This window comes from Monodelphis domestica, chromosome 4 (assembly GCF_027887165.1).
Source record: "Monodelphis domestica isolate mMonDom1 chromosome 4, mMonDom1.pri, whole genome shotgun sequence".
NCBI lineage: Eukaryota > Metazoa > Chordata > Mammalia > Didelphimorphia > Didelphidae > Monodelphis > Monodelphis domestica.
In genome coordinates this window covers 409,425,113-409,441,844 of record NC_077230.1, presented here as the reverse complement: position 1 = coordinate 409,441,844, position 16,732 = coordinate 409,425,113, and positions in this window count along the sequence as shown.

The window sequence follows — 16,732 nt, the reverse complement described above, 5'->3', positions numbered from 1 at the left end:
TTTAAGTGGAAAAGTCGATGCAGAGAGACAGTCCCATTCTCTTGGCATTGGAAGCCTGGGTCCAGTGGCACGAAAAATCGTTACACCTGGAGACTTCCTCAGCTGCATTGGATGGCCGTGTTGTCTTTTGTGCTCCAACACCCCCTAAGCACTCCACAGTGCTTTGCTGCATCGCCCTCTCAGCCGTTGAACCTTCTTATTGGTTTCTTCTGTCTGTTCAGCTGACGTAGTCTTCACATGCTGGGTGAGCAAATCCCTGGTTCACCAGGGGTCTACGACCCGATGGCTACCCCTCATAAGGTTTAGCCAGCCTGTCGAAGCCTGAGGAGGGTGCTGACTAACACCAGCATCACCCCATAATAATAATAAAATTATAAGCAAAAAAGAATAAACAAACTTGCAACAAGTCCTTGGATCACTAACAATATCCAATTAAAAATGATTTATGTTCTACAAACCTATAGGATAAATTCAGAAACACTACATTTACCCAATAGCAGCCAGGGCTACAGAAAATTGCCATATTATAAAAGAGAAAAAAGGACTAGATTCTGACATAAAAGGAAATTATGATTCCCTGATCTGATTTACCTTCGATCTTAGGGATAGGGGTGCCAAAATGGCAGCCAAACTAAGGTGCTTATTGGAATGTGGCACAGGGTAGTCTAGCATCTGACATTGTCAAATAGCCACTTCCTCAACCTCAAACAAGTCCTCTGTCTTGGCACAGTTCCTCATCAATCTCACAGGGATTGTTGGTCTCCATGACCTGTGCTTCTTGGCACTGTACAGTGGCTTTTTTGTAATCCCTTCTTTTGAAATCAGACACTATTTTACTAAAAGTCTCATAATATTTAAAATAAATGGCAGGTTTCTTTAGTCTAAAGTTTTTGGGTATGCATTGATATTAGGGCTAATGGTTATTATAAACTTATTCTTTAAATTCAAAACCACTAATACTGATTCCATGTACTTCAAGCACAAAAAATAAGGAGAAGAAAAAAATTCAAGTATTCTATTGCAAACAAAAGAAAAGCAATAATAAAAATATTCAGGAATTCACTAGGTCAGTCAAAACAGAGATACAACACAAAGGTTTCATACTCAAAAGTAAAATCTATTTTCTTTTTAGCTTGGCCATGATTAACAGTATGAGTACAGTAATACAACAAGTAACATAAATTCTATGAAATATCAGTCCTCCAAATCATAAAAGCCCATTTGATGATAAATGCAAACAAACCCGTTCACTACAGCCATGAAAAGTTTCACTAGCTATCATTAGCTATTTGATGTCTGTCATTTAAAAACCTTTGAAGGTCATGGATACTTCATATGTTTTCCAGATCTTTTTACATGATTTTTAACAGAGTCTTTTTACTGCCATTCCATTATTCCAAAATTTGGCAGGAGAGCCCAGAAATTCTGTATTTTTGGTGAAGACCTTTTTGGGTTCAGAATGTCACCAAGAACATATATTACCATTCTGGTGGAAGGGTAAAATAAGCGAAAGATTAACAAATATAATACCATCCAAGGGTCACCAAACCTTATGGGAAATCCTTCTCACCTCTGGAAACCATCTAGGGGTCACCAAGACCCATGGGAAATCCTCCCACCTCTGGGATGAGATTATAAAAAAAGTATGTATTTATATATTTATATATCCTATCCATTTTAATTTTGGCGACCACAAAGGGACTGATGAATACTCTCAATCTTCTAATTTTCTTTACTTTTTACTCTCTCTAAAACTATCTCTGCTCTAAGTTGGTAGAGTATAAAAGACAAAAGGGCAGATTAGCCACAAACTACAGCTGTTGGTCTGTTTCCTGTGTGAACAGGTAAGTCCTAAATTCATTTTCCCCCTTTAACTGAGAACAGTTGAGTGCTTGCTGCTGCCTGGTAAGCCAAGTGTTTTTTTTTAAATTTTTATTTTTTAGCAACAATCAGCCTCCTCAGGGCTTCACCTTGGGGGGGGACAATTTCATCTCCCTGACTCCCTGTCATGGGGAAGGCTACCCTGCCCCCCCCCCCCCAAGCTACTACCTCAAAGCCCAGAACTCTGGAGTAGTAAGCTTTATCTTGCTCCTGGGAGTTTGCTCTTTCTTTAAGGCTTTTTCTGAGTCCCTATGTGCCTCTAGCTTTAGCCTAAGTGGGAGGTGGAACAATGGGGAGAGTAGATAGGGAGAGCAGCAGTAAAGATAACTAAACTGTTCCCTTAACCTTTAGAAGCTTTTAGAGTCTACTAAGGGCAGAATCCCAGCAGCCCATAGACTGTGCTCTACACCCAAATCCTTTTACTCTCACACCCTAGGGTAGCACCACTTACAGACAGGAAATAGAATTGCAAGCAATTTAATAATTATATTTAAAAACATTAAATTAAAAAAATTAATGTCCAAGTCTATATGATAAGGACTGTCAATTACTTGGACATTTAAGATACATCTGACCTAATCTGCTCAACAGTCTCCCAAAGGAAACACTAGGGGATGGGGAAATATACTGAGGGTAATGAACTATTTGAGTGTTTTTCATTTTCTTTATTTGTTCCTTAATGCTTTTGAATGTTGCATGGTTCAGGTACAAGAGGTCATAATAAAAACTCCCATGCTTCCCACTCATTCTGTGCATTGAGTGCTTTTTGAGAGGAACCTGAGTTGTAGATAATTTAGCCATGTGTACTTAAGCTTTGTTGGAGACAATATTCCAGGGTGGGAGCAGAGCCATCAATAGAACCTAACTGCAGGGTTGTGGTAGGGCCCTCAGGATTGAGCTTGGGTCTATGTGAACCAAGAGCCCCTTGGTATGGGCCTCTTGGGCTGCAGAATACATTGGTCTGTCAGATTCTTTTGTGAAAAATTCTCACCATCTCTGAAACTGCTAGAATAGACTAAAACTATTTTTTCTTATTCTATGTATGTAGTTGTGTCTCTCCAGGGACATTATTTGCTCCTATATAACATAACTGTGTTTTCAGTTTTTCCTTTACCCTGCCCCATTACTTTCTGCTTTTGACACAGAGGGTGCTCAATGAATGAATGTCCTTTAGGGATAGGAGCATCTGAGTTGCAGCAGTAACTCCAAGCTTTGTGTGATCTGCAAATTGAGAGCTCAGCAAGAGAGAGAGAGAGACAGACAGACAGACAGACAGACAGAGAGAGAGAGAGAGAGAGAGAGAGAGAGAGAGAGAGAGAGAGAGAGAGACAGAGACAGAGAGAGAGATAGAGAGACAGATACAGAGAGAGACAGAGAGACAGAAACAAAGACAGAAAGTCAGAAAGACAGAGAGACCAGAGATATACAGAGACAGAGACAGGCAGAGATAGATACACAGAGACAGAAAGAAGAGAGACAGAGAGACAGACAGGGACACACAGAGAGAGAAGGGGCAGTGAAAGAGAAAGAGACAGAAGTATAGTAGAGAGAGAGAGAACTGGTCCCAAAGCTTAGATCTGGTTTCAAGTTTTGCCTTCGTGCTGAGGGGATCTTATCCCTTCCCCCTTCTGAGTAGCCTGACCTGTCCATCAACATTCCTCACATAACACAGTTACGCCAGGTTTGCATCCATTATGGGCTGTACCTCAATAAAAGGGAGGGGGTAGATCTTTTCAGGGCTTTTGGAATGAATGTGGGGAGGGAACAGGCAGATAAGGAGGGAGAAGAAGAACTTAATGAAGGATAGAAAATGTGGTAAGCTTACTTAAAGGAAGGATGAGATTTTAAACTATGATTGTCTACCCTTTCTAATAAAATTTATAAAATTTAATAACTCGGTAGGAATTTTAATTTAATTCTTAAACCTTCTTACTCATGTTGGCTGTGTGACCTTGGGTGAGCCACTAAAATTTTTGTTGCCCCAGGAAATTCTCTAAGACTATCAGTTGTAGAGAAGTTGCTTACCAAAATAGGCAGAGGGAATTTCCTCACCTGAGAGTTTTCTAAACTAATGAAATCACAGGTCCAATCTCTATCCCTACATTGCAAGTCAACAATGAGATGAGAGAGCCCAAGACCTAGAGAGAAAGATCATGCCCAGGAAAAAGGAGGTAGCAGTTCCACTGTTATCTTCTCTGACTGGATCACATCTGGAGCATTATATGTAGTTCTGAGTCTCAAATTTTAGGAAGAACATTGATAAACTAGAGAGCATTTTGAGAGGAGAAACCAGAATAAGAAAATGGCCTTGAGATCATACCAAATGAGGAGGAGCTGGGGATGTTTACCTCCTAGAAGTTTTGGGAGGAAGAAGGGAATTGCAGATACCTTCAAGTATTTAAAGGGTTTTCAGGAGGAATTGCTATGTGGAAAGGATTGATGTTTGTTCTATTTGACCCCAGGGGATGGAGCTAGAAATAGTTGTCCAGGGAACTGGTTTTTAGGTATAAGAACAGGGGGCTGAATGTCCCTTCCCTCCTTTCCTCTCAACTTTGACACCATTATGTCTAAAGTAAAATTCAGCAAAGATAGATTGAGGGACATTCTCTCTGAACAAGAAGAAATTTTTATTAAAAAGGCACAAGCTTGCCAATAAGGTTGGGTTAATGGCTCTGCCTCTGTGTTAAGCCAAAAACCTTAAGAGGAAGATTTAACTCATTTTTATAAGGTTAGAACAAAGAACAAAACAGGATAAGTGACATCATGGACTAGAGGACATGACTGGTTACATAGTTGAGGCAAGGGCACAATATGATTGGTTGGAAATTGAGAATTATGTGTTTAGCAACAACCACTCTCCCTCCCTTTCTCCTTCTCTCCCACGGCTAAGAACTGTTTGAATTGTTGGAGTCCATCTGCTAGATTAGAAATAATGACCCAGAGTTCTTTGGATAACAAACCAGACATCCATGAAAGATAGCTTGGTGGTATAAAGATACTAGATACTAGACCATACTCCCTGGTGTCCATCTGTATCCCCCAAGGATAATAGATTTCTTTTAGGCAAGAACAGAACAGTAATTAGTAGAAAACTTGATTTCTCAGCTTAACTTTCCACACTAATTTCAGACAAAGAACTATGATTTGGGCAGTTACAGAACAAAAACAATTAATTGTAAATAAAATCAATAAGAAAATGGTAGAGGATCAATTTAAATCTTATCATTGAGATCCTACCTTGTGCAATATAACTAATATTTTTATAGTGCTTATGTGCTAATTGCTTTACAATTATTATCTCATTTGATACTCATCCTGGGAGGTAAGTGCTATTACCATCTTCATTTTAGAGATGAGGAAACTGGGGCAAACAGGTTAAGGCACTTGTCCAAAATCACATTGTTAGTAAGTATTTGAGATAAGATTTGAACTGAGGTCTTCCTGACTCTAGGCTGAGTGCTTTATTCACTGAAATTTGTGTACAAGTTTTATTTGGTTCTCCCCAAAGAATGGAAAGTCTTTGAATCATATCGCCCCACCCATTCTCTCATTTCTCCTCTTCACCCCCAATTTCCTTCACCCCCTCTTCCTTTTCTTCTCTTTCCCTCTCCTCTCTCAGGTGCCTTCCAACTCTGAGATCCTGTGATTCTCTGATTACTTTAGTTTCTGGTCAAGTAAACTGATTTGGATCCAGATAAGAACATAAGAACAAATGCCATTTTTTTTTGTAGAATGGATGTTTCAAAAATGTTTGATTCCCATTCAAGGCATCATAGGCTTATTGACTTCCTTTAATGTCCAAGTTATAATGCTAGGTACTTGGGATACAAAAAATTGTCATAATGTGGTTCTTGCCCTCCAGGATCTTACATTCTATTGGAGAAAGAGGAGACATCATATTCACATATGCAACAAAGTAAGATCTAGTGGAGGCAGAATTGAGATCCAGGGGAAGTGCTTGAGGCATGTTTTCAGTGGATGAGATAACTTTTAGCTGGGGAATCATGGAAGATTTCATGAAAGAGGTGCCCCCAGAACTGAGCCTTGAAGGAAAAGGATTTTGAAAGGGAGAGCATTCTACTCATATATAATGGCATACAAAATGTATGGAGGTAGAAGATAATAGGTGGAGTCAAGAACCCAGCTAGTTATCAAATTTGGCTGGAATATGAAACACAAGAAAGGCAGTGTGACATCCAGTTGTAAATATTAGGTTGGAGAAAAGTTGTGTCCAAAATACCAGCCTGAAAAGTTTATTTTCTATTCTAGAATTAATAGGGAGTCATTGAATGTTTTTGAGCAGAGGAATATGGTCATATTTGGGCTTTAGGAAGATTACATTGGCATCTACATGAATGATAGAGAATGGAAGTTGGGAGACTAATTTTACGATAGCCTTGGAGAGGGAATGACTGTATAAACTAGGTTGAAAAAATTTTTTCTCTTCTTTTATGTTTTTAAATATTCTCCTTCATATACTATTATGCAAACTTCTCCTAGATAGTAAGCTTCATGAGGTCAGGGACTGTGTAATTTTTCATCTTTGTATCTCTAGCACCAAGCACAATGCTCTGTGAATGGTATGCATTTTATATTTGTTGAATTAAATAGAATTGAGTTTGCTTCCCAAGCTTTTTCTTATAGATTGTACAAAAAACAAACTATCCCCATCCTAATTTGAGTCCTCCCAGATTTTGGATCAACAGGGTCTGACTTATTCAAGTTTTCTTGGAACTTAATAAATAGGTTCAAAGACATGCACTCATCTAGATTATTTTTCAACATAGGCTATGGCTATGTCTGTGGGATGTCAAAACAGTTGGTTGATTAAATGGAAAAGATAGTTGAGCCAGCTGTTGGCTGACATTGTGGAGAATAAACATCTGGCTGATTGATTGTGCTTTCCCTATTTTAGTTGCTGGTTGGAATTGGGAAGGCATGGTCCCAAGCTAAGCCCTTCCTTGAATAAATGGAGAGCAGGGGAACTCAGGGCTGAATTAGGGGCAGAAGGAAGAAAGATAGCTGGGCAGAATTTCTGTTTTTGTGAATCACTCTGTGTGATTCCTTTCTAGTCCAGAGTTCTGGATTTGGAGTCAGAATTCTTCTTTTCACAGACTTACATGGTCTCATCCAGCTAGCATAGTAGATAGAACACTGGGCTTGAGTTTGAATTCTGTTCAGACACTTACTAGCTGTTTGACCCTAAGCAAGTCATTTTACCTCTGCTTATTTTCCACTGTGCCAGCCTAATTGCCTCTATAAAACAAATAAAAACAAATCATAACTTGCTTTCTTCAAAAGTTTTTTTCTGTAGCATTGAACCTATATTTCCCTCTTAGTACCTTTTGTGCATTGCCCCTGTTCTTAGACAGAATAGATAAAATACCGTAAATAATATTATATATTAATAAATGGGAAATCTCCAAGATCACAATCACAATGTTCCTCTTGAATCTTCTCCAGAAGAAACAATCCTATTTTCTTCCACTGATCCTCACATGGCATGGACTCAAGACCCTTCATCAGTCTGTTTTTTGCCCCTCTGGTTGCCTTTTAAATTTGTCATGTCTATCCTAAAATTTATTGTGATATATTTATTGCAAAAATTTATAGCAATATGTTATATATGATATATTTATATATCATTTATATATTGTGCTTACATATATATTTTTTGCAATACAAAATTAGAATATTCACATGAGGACCTTTCCAGGGAGAAGAGGTATAGTGGCTTTGGCAAGTTTATGTTTCAGGATGTCATGAAATAAGCCATATCACAGTTTGATGGAACTGTGTTTATACTTTTCCATGGACCCTTTCAGAAACTAGGTATTTTGCATAAAGGATTTATTGGAAACAGGGGTTTTCCCATGTAATTGGAGATAAAAGTATGTTGTATATTTGCAATATTTGAAAAATTTAAATTGTAATTTCTTAAACATTTGTTAAAATAAACCACATGGCAAAATAACTTTTTTTTAAAGAGAACCTATAATTTCATATTAAAAATATAAACATATGAGAATATTCACAATATATACACAATAAATAAATATAAACACAATACTTCAGATGTGGTCCACCCAGAGTAGGGAATAGGGGCTTCAAATCCAGATTCTGCTGCTTGGCTAGCTGGGGTACTTGGGACAAATTGTTTCTTTTCTCCAGACCTCTATTTCTTCCACTGTAAGAAGAATGGGCTGGAGAAGACGCTCTCCAAGGTCCTCTCCAGCTCTCGCTCCTCTGATCCTTTTCTCACTCTGAATGTCTGAAGATAGACTTCAGCTGTTTCATAAAAACAAGCTGTTTCCCCATGGAACAGTTAAAACAGCTCACCTTGTGAAGGGTGATTACTTTTTCTTCTGCTTGTGGAAGAGTCTCTCATGCCTTCAGCACCCTTTCGTCATAGGTCTCCCCAGCCATAAAAGAGGCATAATGTTCACCCTTCACGAGTGAGGGACCCAGGACTGCCTGCCTGCCAAGCTATGCAGCTCTGATGCAGACATCCTGCAACTATGACCTTGCAGAGATCCAAGGCCAACAGGCAGAAAGACATTGGATTGCTCTGGAGAAGAAGAAAAGTGTCAACAGTCAACAGTCGCAGTCTTAGAAGAAGGCAGGGATCCTGGGCCAGAGAACATCCAAAGCTGTTAAGCAGCTGTTAGGAACTTGGTTGAAATAATCATAAGCATACTCAGCATTTATGGGCAATTCTGTAAGATCTGGTGGAATATTTTCCATTCAGTTATCTCAGTGGATCCTCATTCCTATGCGACCTCAGGAAAATGGCTTAACTTTTCCGGATTTTAGTTTACTCAACTGTATCATGAGGAAACTGGAAAGATTAACTTCTGAGATCTCCCAGCTCTAAATGGTTGTTCCTATGATGCTTGATCCTATGAATTCTGGGTAAATCATAGCTTCACTGGGTCTCAGTCTCCTGGTCTGTAAAATGTCCTTTAAGGTCCCTTCCATCTCGAGTTCAATGACTATATCCTGGGTGATACTAAGGATAAAATGTTGGACTTGAAGTCAGGAAGATTGGAGTTTGAATCCTGCCCAAGATGCTTCTGGGCAAATCATTTAAACATTTTTGTGCCTCAGTTACCTCCTCTGTAAAGTGTAGATAAAAATCATATTTATTTCACAGGATCACTGTGAGGAATGTTTAGGAATACTTTTATCTAAAGTGGAATCTTATCTAAAGAGGAATAATTTATCTAAAGTACTTTGCAAACTTTAAAGTACTCTATGTTGTTGTTGAGTTGTTCTTCAGTTGTGTCCAACTCTTCATGATCCCATTTTTTTTGCAGATATACTGGAATAGTTTACCATTTCCTTTTCCAGTTCATTTGACAGTTGAGGAAACTGAAGCAAACAGCATTATGTGACTTTCCCAGGGTAGCACAGCTAGTAAGTGAGGCTGGATTTGAACTCAGGAAGATGAGTCTTCCTGATTCCAAGCCTTGTGGTCTGTGAACTGTATCACCTAGCAGCCAAAGCATTATATAAATACAAGCTATTAGTATTTTCTGTATTTTTACAGATGAAGAAATTTAGGCTCAAAGAAATTAGCTTGTGTAGGGAGGATTCAGATGATTCTTCTTGATTCCAAGATCAATGTTCTTTCCACTAAAAATTCACTGACTCTCTAACAGTAACAATAGCTTTAATAATGACAATAAAGCAGCGCACATTTACATTGCTCTTCTATGATTACAAAGCATTTTATATTCATTATCTTATTTCCCTATTCACAAAACCCCTGAAAGGTAGGTTCTACTAATCTCCCCATTTTGCAGATATATGAGTCATATCCTGGAAAGATAGATCACCATAGTAGATGGAAAGGCAAAATTAAGTGGTCCTTGCATTATGTTCTGCTGGGGAAAAAACAAAACATGTCCAAATAAGCAAATCTATAAGAACCAGACCTACAATTTCACTGCTGTTGGGAACTCCCAGATGAAGACATTTACTCTACCTATACAACTGGCATCTTACCAACAACTTGTGGTTTCAGAGAGTTGTGTAGAGAAAATGAGAGGTTAAAAGAACTTGTCAGGGCAAAGAGCCGGTCCAGATGAGGGGAGGTACTGAGTTCCAATCTTGGCTAGGACACTTCCTAGCTGTGTGTTCCTGGGCAAGTCAGTTAATCCCAAATGTCTAGCCCTTATTACTCTTCTGTCTTGGAACAATACTTAGAATAGATTCTAAGACAAGAAGTAAGTTTTTTTTTTAAGTATCTAGGGAGAGAGCTGAGACAAGACAGATCTTACAGTCATCAATTGGGCAGCCCAAAATTCTGGATCTGTGAGGAATTCACAGGAGTCAATATAATTTGAGTCTTTCTTAGAGATAACCTCCTTTCTGATCCCTGGGTGTCCTTTGACAGTCCAACAAATGTTTGAAGTGGAAATCAACTCACAGATTCCTTGTCACAAATTCAGCCCTCTATCAACCAATCAACCAGCATTCAAGCATCTAGGAGAAATAGGTACATTTATCACTTCCATTTGACAAATGAGGAATTAAGGCCCAATTAGGTTTAGTCACTTATGGGCTCAAACCAAGAGTTCAATCAATTGATCAGTCAGCATTTATTAAGTGCCTAGTAAAGCCAAGGCAACAAGAACTATTAAGTGTTTGCCAGATACCTGACGCTCCTTTGTATCATCAGGCTACAAAGGATGCATGGCCCCTGCCCTTACAGAGATTACATTTTAATGGAAGAGCTAATAGGTACACAGAAGATATAATTAGCAAGTTGAAGGCACGTACCAGGCGCTGCTCTAAACTGCATATTCAAAGAGAAAAGAATGAAATGGTCTCAGATGTTCTATTGGGGAAAGCACAAGTCCATCTTTAAGTAAATTAAAAAAAATACAAATGAATTTTTTTTTCCAGAGGAGAAGGACATGTTAACTGCTTTCTCCATGATGCCAGATTGCCTATAAAGAGAAATAAAATCCACTATCTCTTGTGAAGAAAGTGTAAGAGGATGGAGGAATCCTGGGGCCACTGGGCATTGAACCCATCCCATCTAGTTCAGAACAAGTCACAGCAGCCTCCTTTCTTCTTTCATACCTAGGATGCCAGGGCATTTCAGCTTTGGAAGTATGGTTTGGTTAACTGGGGAGAGGAGAGGAGAAGATTCTGCTTGTATTTTCATACATTTCTCCTGCTTTTATCAAGCAAAGGGGTTTGGGGAAGATGAAAAAAGAGTAGAAATCCTTCTGACCCCGGAGGCTTTTTGTAAAGAGATTAAAGGGAGGGACTCCAAGGTTGGACACACCATGCTAGGCTCTTTGATCTGTACACTTTTCTTATTCTATCATTAAAGCATCCTCACTTTAGACTTTCTGAATTTGCAGGATTTCCTAATCTCTCATTTTAAATAAAGATCAAAAATGGGAATCAGCTCTTTGTAGGCAGTTTTTCTCCTCCTCATTGGTCATTACCCTGTGCTGGTTTTGCTTGAAAGGATAATTTGAGAGAGGAAATGAGGCTATGATACTGGAGCTCAGAATTGGAAACTCTCATGGCTGGGTACCTGATGTCAGTGGTGGGCATCAAGGTACTTCCAGAAGTTGGGTTTATGTCTTCCTGTAAAGTTTGAACTAATTTTCATAGGACCCAACTAGGTCACTTACACTTTGGATAATGCTCACCTCAGGGAGCACTGGCTTAGCAATCGGAATTTCCAATACATTTCCTTTGCTCTTCTCTGCTCTGTGTGGAGATCCATAATCCTAGGATATCAGAGCTGGAAGGGATCTCTGAGGGCATCTAGTCCAAATTATAGCTGAAAATAAATCTTGCATTCAATAATGTGATCAATAATCAATCACCTAAGGTTTGGTAACGGCCAATGATAAGGAATCCAATACCTTTCAAGGCAGTTCATTCCTTTTCTGAAATGTTCTTAATAATAATAATAATAATAATAATAACTATCATTTATATAGTGCTTTCTATGTGCTAGGCATTATGCTAAGCCCTTTACAATTATTATCTCCTTTGATCTTACCACAAACTTGGGAGATAAACACTATTATTATTATCATCCTCATTTTACAGTTGAGGAAACTGAAGCAAACAGATAAGTGACTTGCTCAGGGTCACATAGCTAGTATGTCTGAGGTTGGCTTTAAACTTGTCACACCAAGACAAAAAAAATCTTTCTCATATATTGTTCCGACTTCTTCTGTATAGAGATACACTGCTATATAGTATAATGGAAAGAGGCACCTAGAATTATGTCCAAAGAGTTATAAAACTGTGCATACCTTTTGACCCAGGAAATACCACTATCAGATTTCTTTCTTTAGGTGATCAGGGGAAAAATAAAGGATCCTATATGTTCTAAAGTATTTATAGCAGCTCTCTTTGTGGTGGAAAAGAACTAGAAGTTGAAGGGATGCCCCTCAATCTGGGAGTGACTAAACAAATTGTGGCATATGATTGTGATGCAATATTATTGCATTGTAAGAAATAATTAGCAGGTTAATTAAAATATGAAAAGATTTCTGAAATTAAGAAATTTTGAAGAGCAGAATGAGCAGAACCAAGAGACCATTATATTATAACAGAAATATTTCTTGAAGAATGACTTGTTCATGTCCATCTCCAGAGAGAGAACTGATTAATAGGACAAAAAAGACAATATCTATGGCTAGTCAAATGATGCCTTCTCTAGTTGGTGGAGGAGAGGGAGAGAGGGAAATATTCGAGAACTTTAATGTAACAAAAACTTAATTGATTAATTAAAACAGAAATAGTGTTGATATTATAGTTTAATGATCTGGGTTCAAATCTTTACCTCTCATCCACCCAGTAGCAATGTGACTTTGAGGGATCATTGAAGTTTTCTTCAGGTTGAAAATGAAAGGGTTGGATTAGGTAGCCCTGGAGATTTCTTTCAGCTCTAAATCTATGCACCCATAACTGGGGATCTCTAAGGTCTTGTCAAGCTCTCAATTTGCGATCCCTCAAACTCTAATTCCTCTTTCACCTGGCAAACCTTCTATCCTAAAAAGAAAGAAACAATGATGGAATTTCCTCTACATCTTCTTTTATTTAGGCTCAACTCCTTTAGTTTGTTCATCTCAAGATCCTTCACTCTCCCCAATGATTGGGGAAGAGTGAGAGGGTATGTTGTTAAGTCAATCGATCAATAAACATTTGCTAAGAGTTCACAATAGGCCAGGCATTGTGCTAAGCCTGAATTTATAAAATTCAGAGAAGTCAGGAGCTATAAAAACTTGGCTGTCCACTACAATTAGACTTAAAGCATAATAGCAGTACCTTTTGAACCCTAGGGTAGCTGTAGGGTAAACAGCAAGTCACAAGCATGTCACTCTTTTACCTTTTTTTTTTATACCTCTGAATACTTTCAGATCCCAAGAGTGTAACTAGGGCAGGGTGATAGGGCAGAGCTTTGACTGAAAGTATCAAAATTTTAATGTTAAAATAATTCAGCATACACATGCCTTCCATATAGCAGCCATGATAACCACCAATTTCTTTTCCTGACTAATTGAATTTAGATGAATTCCTCCAATGATTTTAACATTATAAGTGATACATTTTGAATCTACTTTTTCCATGCTGCTGACATTGGGCGTCAGAATTGCTTGTTATGGCTCTGTAACTTAATAAAGTGGATGATTTAAAAATTTTCATTGGAACATGACAAAGCAGTATGGTGGAAAGATCAATGGCTCTTGAGTTCAGATCCTATCTCTGGTGCTCTCTGCCTATATAACTTTGGGGAAGTCACTCATCTGTAAAATGAGAAGATTGGACTGAGTGACCCTTGAGGTCTCTTCTTGCTCTAGATCTATAAGCCAGTGAATTATCTCTAAATAATTTCAAAATGGAAGTCTATACCATTTCTCTCTCTCTCTTTTTAAACCCTACTTTCTGCCTTAGTAACAATTCTAAGAAAGAAGAGAGGCAAGCATTAGGCAATTAACTGAAGTGATTTGCCCAGGGTCCTACAGCTAGGAAGTGTCTGAGGCCAGATTTGAACCCAGGTCCTCCTGACTCCAAGCCTGGTGCTCTGTCTGACCACTGTGCTACCCAGCTGCTCCCATGGGTTCTTTTAACTGAAATTTTTCTCTCCAGTCAATGTCATTGGAATGTATCTATTATATATGGAGAAGGTTATTGGAATGGATAAGAAGACAAAGGAACATGTTTCAGCTCACTAAGTTACCATTTTCTCATTGCACTCTGTTTGTAGGTACATAGACCTTAAAATAGCATCCTCTCCTACTCCTGAGTTTGTAAGCCAGCTTATTATTAGATTTGCGAGGCCCATATTTATGTTTTATTAATTTAATGTAATGAAGTTTCTTTCCCCCAGAGGGCCATCAGTGAGGCAGCCTAACTACAGCTGAGTAGGTCTGGCAGAGAACTTCATTGCTCAGGTGCCTAGCTTCTGCCCATTGATAGGAGTGTCATTAATTCTTTCATGAGACTGGACAATGCCCTGGGTTTGAGTAGTGACATTGCCTTCTATGTTCTCTGCCACCCATGAGTTGAGAGTCACCAGGTTGATTCTTTAGAGAGTCCTTGAAGAAAAAAGGGAATCATTTTGGCTCTAGCAACTTTTTTTTTGCTCTAGAGTCTTTGTGATCCTTAAAGCAAAAGGAATGTAGGAGTGAGGCTGGTGCTTGTTTCTCAAGGGCTCATAGGCAGAAGTACAAAGCAGTTGTAGGCCATCTTGGAATCTCAAGGATTCTGTGAATTCTGGAAAATAATAGTTGTATTTACTAAAAGAATTATAGAATGTGAAAGTAGAGTTAAGACAAACCATCTGGCTGCTGTTTTCTATACAGGAGTCCATCTCCCATCTCTGTACCTCAACATAGGCTGTTTTCTCCTCTCTTCATGTGGAAGGTTCTCCATTTTCATCTATCTCTGTGTCTTGGAACCCTTAGCTCATTTCAGAACTCAAGTGCCACCTCTTTCAAGAGCCCTGTCCTGATCCCCCTAGTTGTTATATTCTCTCCTTTTCCCTTTTGAGTCAAAGAACAAATTATGCTACAAAGGGTGACTGGGGGAGCTGTGCCATCAGGAGAGAATCAGTGGCTCAGTGAGTGCCAAAAGATGAAGGGAGTGAAAAAAGAAAAGGTTGAAGATGAAAGTTAGTTTGTTATCCAGGGAGCAGGCATGCCACAGAGCACAGTGGAAAGGGTTGGTCCAGCTTGAATGGGATGTCAGATGTGGGAGAGGGATTAGGGTCATAGTGATGGATATAAGGGACAATCGATGGGGAATTGAGGATAGGGTTTGAATAATGATCTCTAGGGGTTCAGAATCACTGGGATGGGAGAGTTAGATGGAGAGAGTATATATTAATTGTGGAGAAATGAGTTCAGGGAGATTATCATCTATTTAGGGGACAAGGCAGTGAGAATAGAGCTGCAGGAGGCTGGAGTACATTAGAACTCTTTACTTAGAGAAACCTAGGCTCCTTCTCTTCTCCCCAGGTAGACCATTGTGAGAGAATGACAGACTGGGTAGTATCTAGGTTAGTGTCTGAGAAAATAAGGGTCTGAGAAAGAACTCAAACCCAAGCCTCTTCGTTTGGTTCTTGAGAAGATATAGGAATAGGTACCTCCTTCTTTTATTTGAAGAAATGGGGGCTGTGGGTGTTGAATGGTGCAAAAACTGTTAGATGCAGTCAATATGTTGGTTAGTTTCACTAAATGGTTTTGTTTTTAAAAATGTTTTTGTTATAGGAAAGATTCACTGGGTAGGAGGATGCTCACAGAAGGGGTAGATTTAGACATGAATATGACATTAAAGGAAGGCTATCAATACAATTCAAACACAATCCAAGTATCTGATGACTTTAGGGTCAATGACTCCTATGACTTCTATGACTCCACCCTAAAGGAGAGGGTGGGTTAGTTCTGGGTTTGTGATTCTGTGAATTGAACAGTATTTGGCAATTGGAGAAAATGGAGTTGAAATGTCAGGATATTTTTAAATTGTACTGTTTGAACAAGAATTCTGAGAATTGCAGAATTTCACAGAAATTCCAAGGCAGAAGGGGCCTTACTGGTCATCAAGTTCAACCCAGAGCAGAAAATAATATTCAGTTTTGCAAGGGTTATCTAGCCCTGCTTAAATATCTTCCAATGAGGGGAAGCAGCCCATCTCGTTATTGGACAGCTCCAAACCTCAGGACATTTTTCCTGACTGAGCCTAAATTGGCGTCTTTGCAACTTGTAGCCTTTGCTTGTGGATTTGCTCTCTGGGGCCAAGCAAGGGTAATACCTTTTCCAAATGGTAGCCTTTCAAATAATTAAAGAGAGTTATTATAGCATCATGGTGTAAGGGATAGTGTTTTGGAGACAAGGTGACCCCGACTTGTAACCTGCCTCAGATACTAGCTGAGTGATCTTGGGTAAAAACTTTTACTCTGATCTCTGTCTTAATTTGTAAAATTAGGATGAGAGTACCTATCTCACAGTATTTTTTTTGTGAAAATAAAATCAGATAACAAGCATAAATTGCTTTGCAAACTTTGACTTTCTATTAGAGGATCAGGTGTTGCTAAGAAGCAGCATTTCAGATAAGAGAATTAACGTTTGGAGTCAGGAATGCCTGGATTCAAATCCCACCTCTGACACAGAATTTCTGTGTGACTTGAGCAAGAGACTTGAGGACATCTCAGTTCTCTTGATGACTCTATAAAACTATAAGTTGTAGGGAAGGTGCCAGTTTGTGTTGGTAAAGGATGTTTACCTATACAAAGATATAACAGACCCACTCTTTATTTCTATCCTCCTCATTCCCACCACCAAGAATTGATTTTTGTAATTGTTATTGT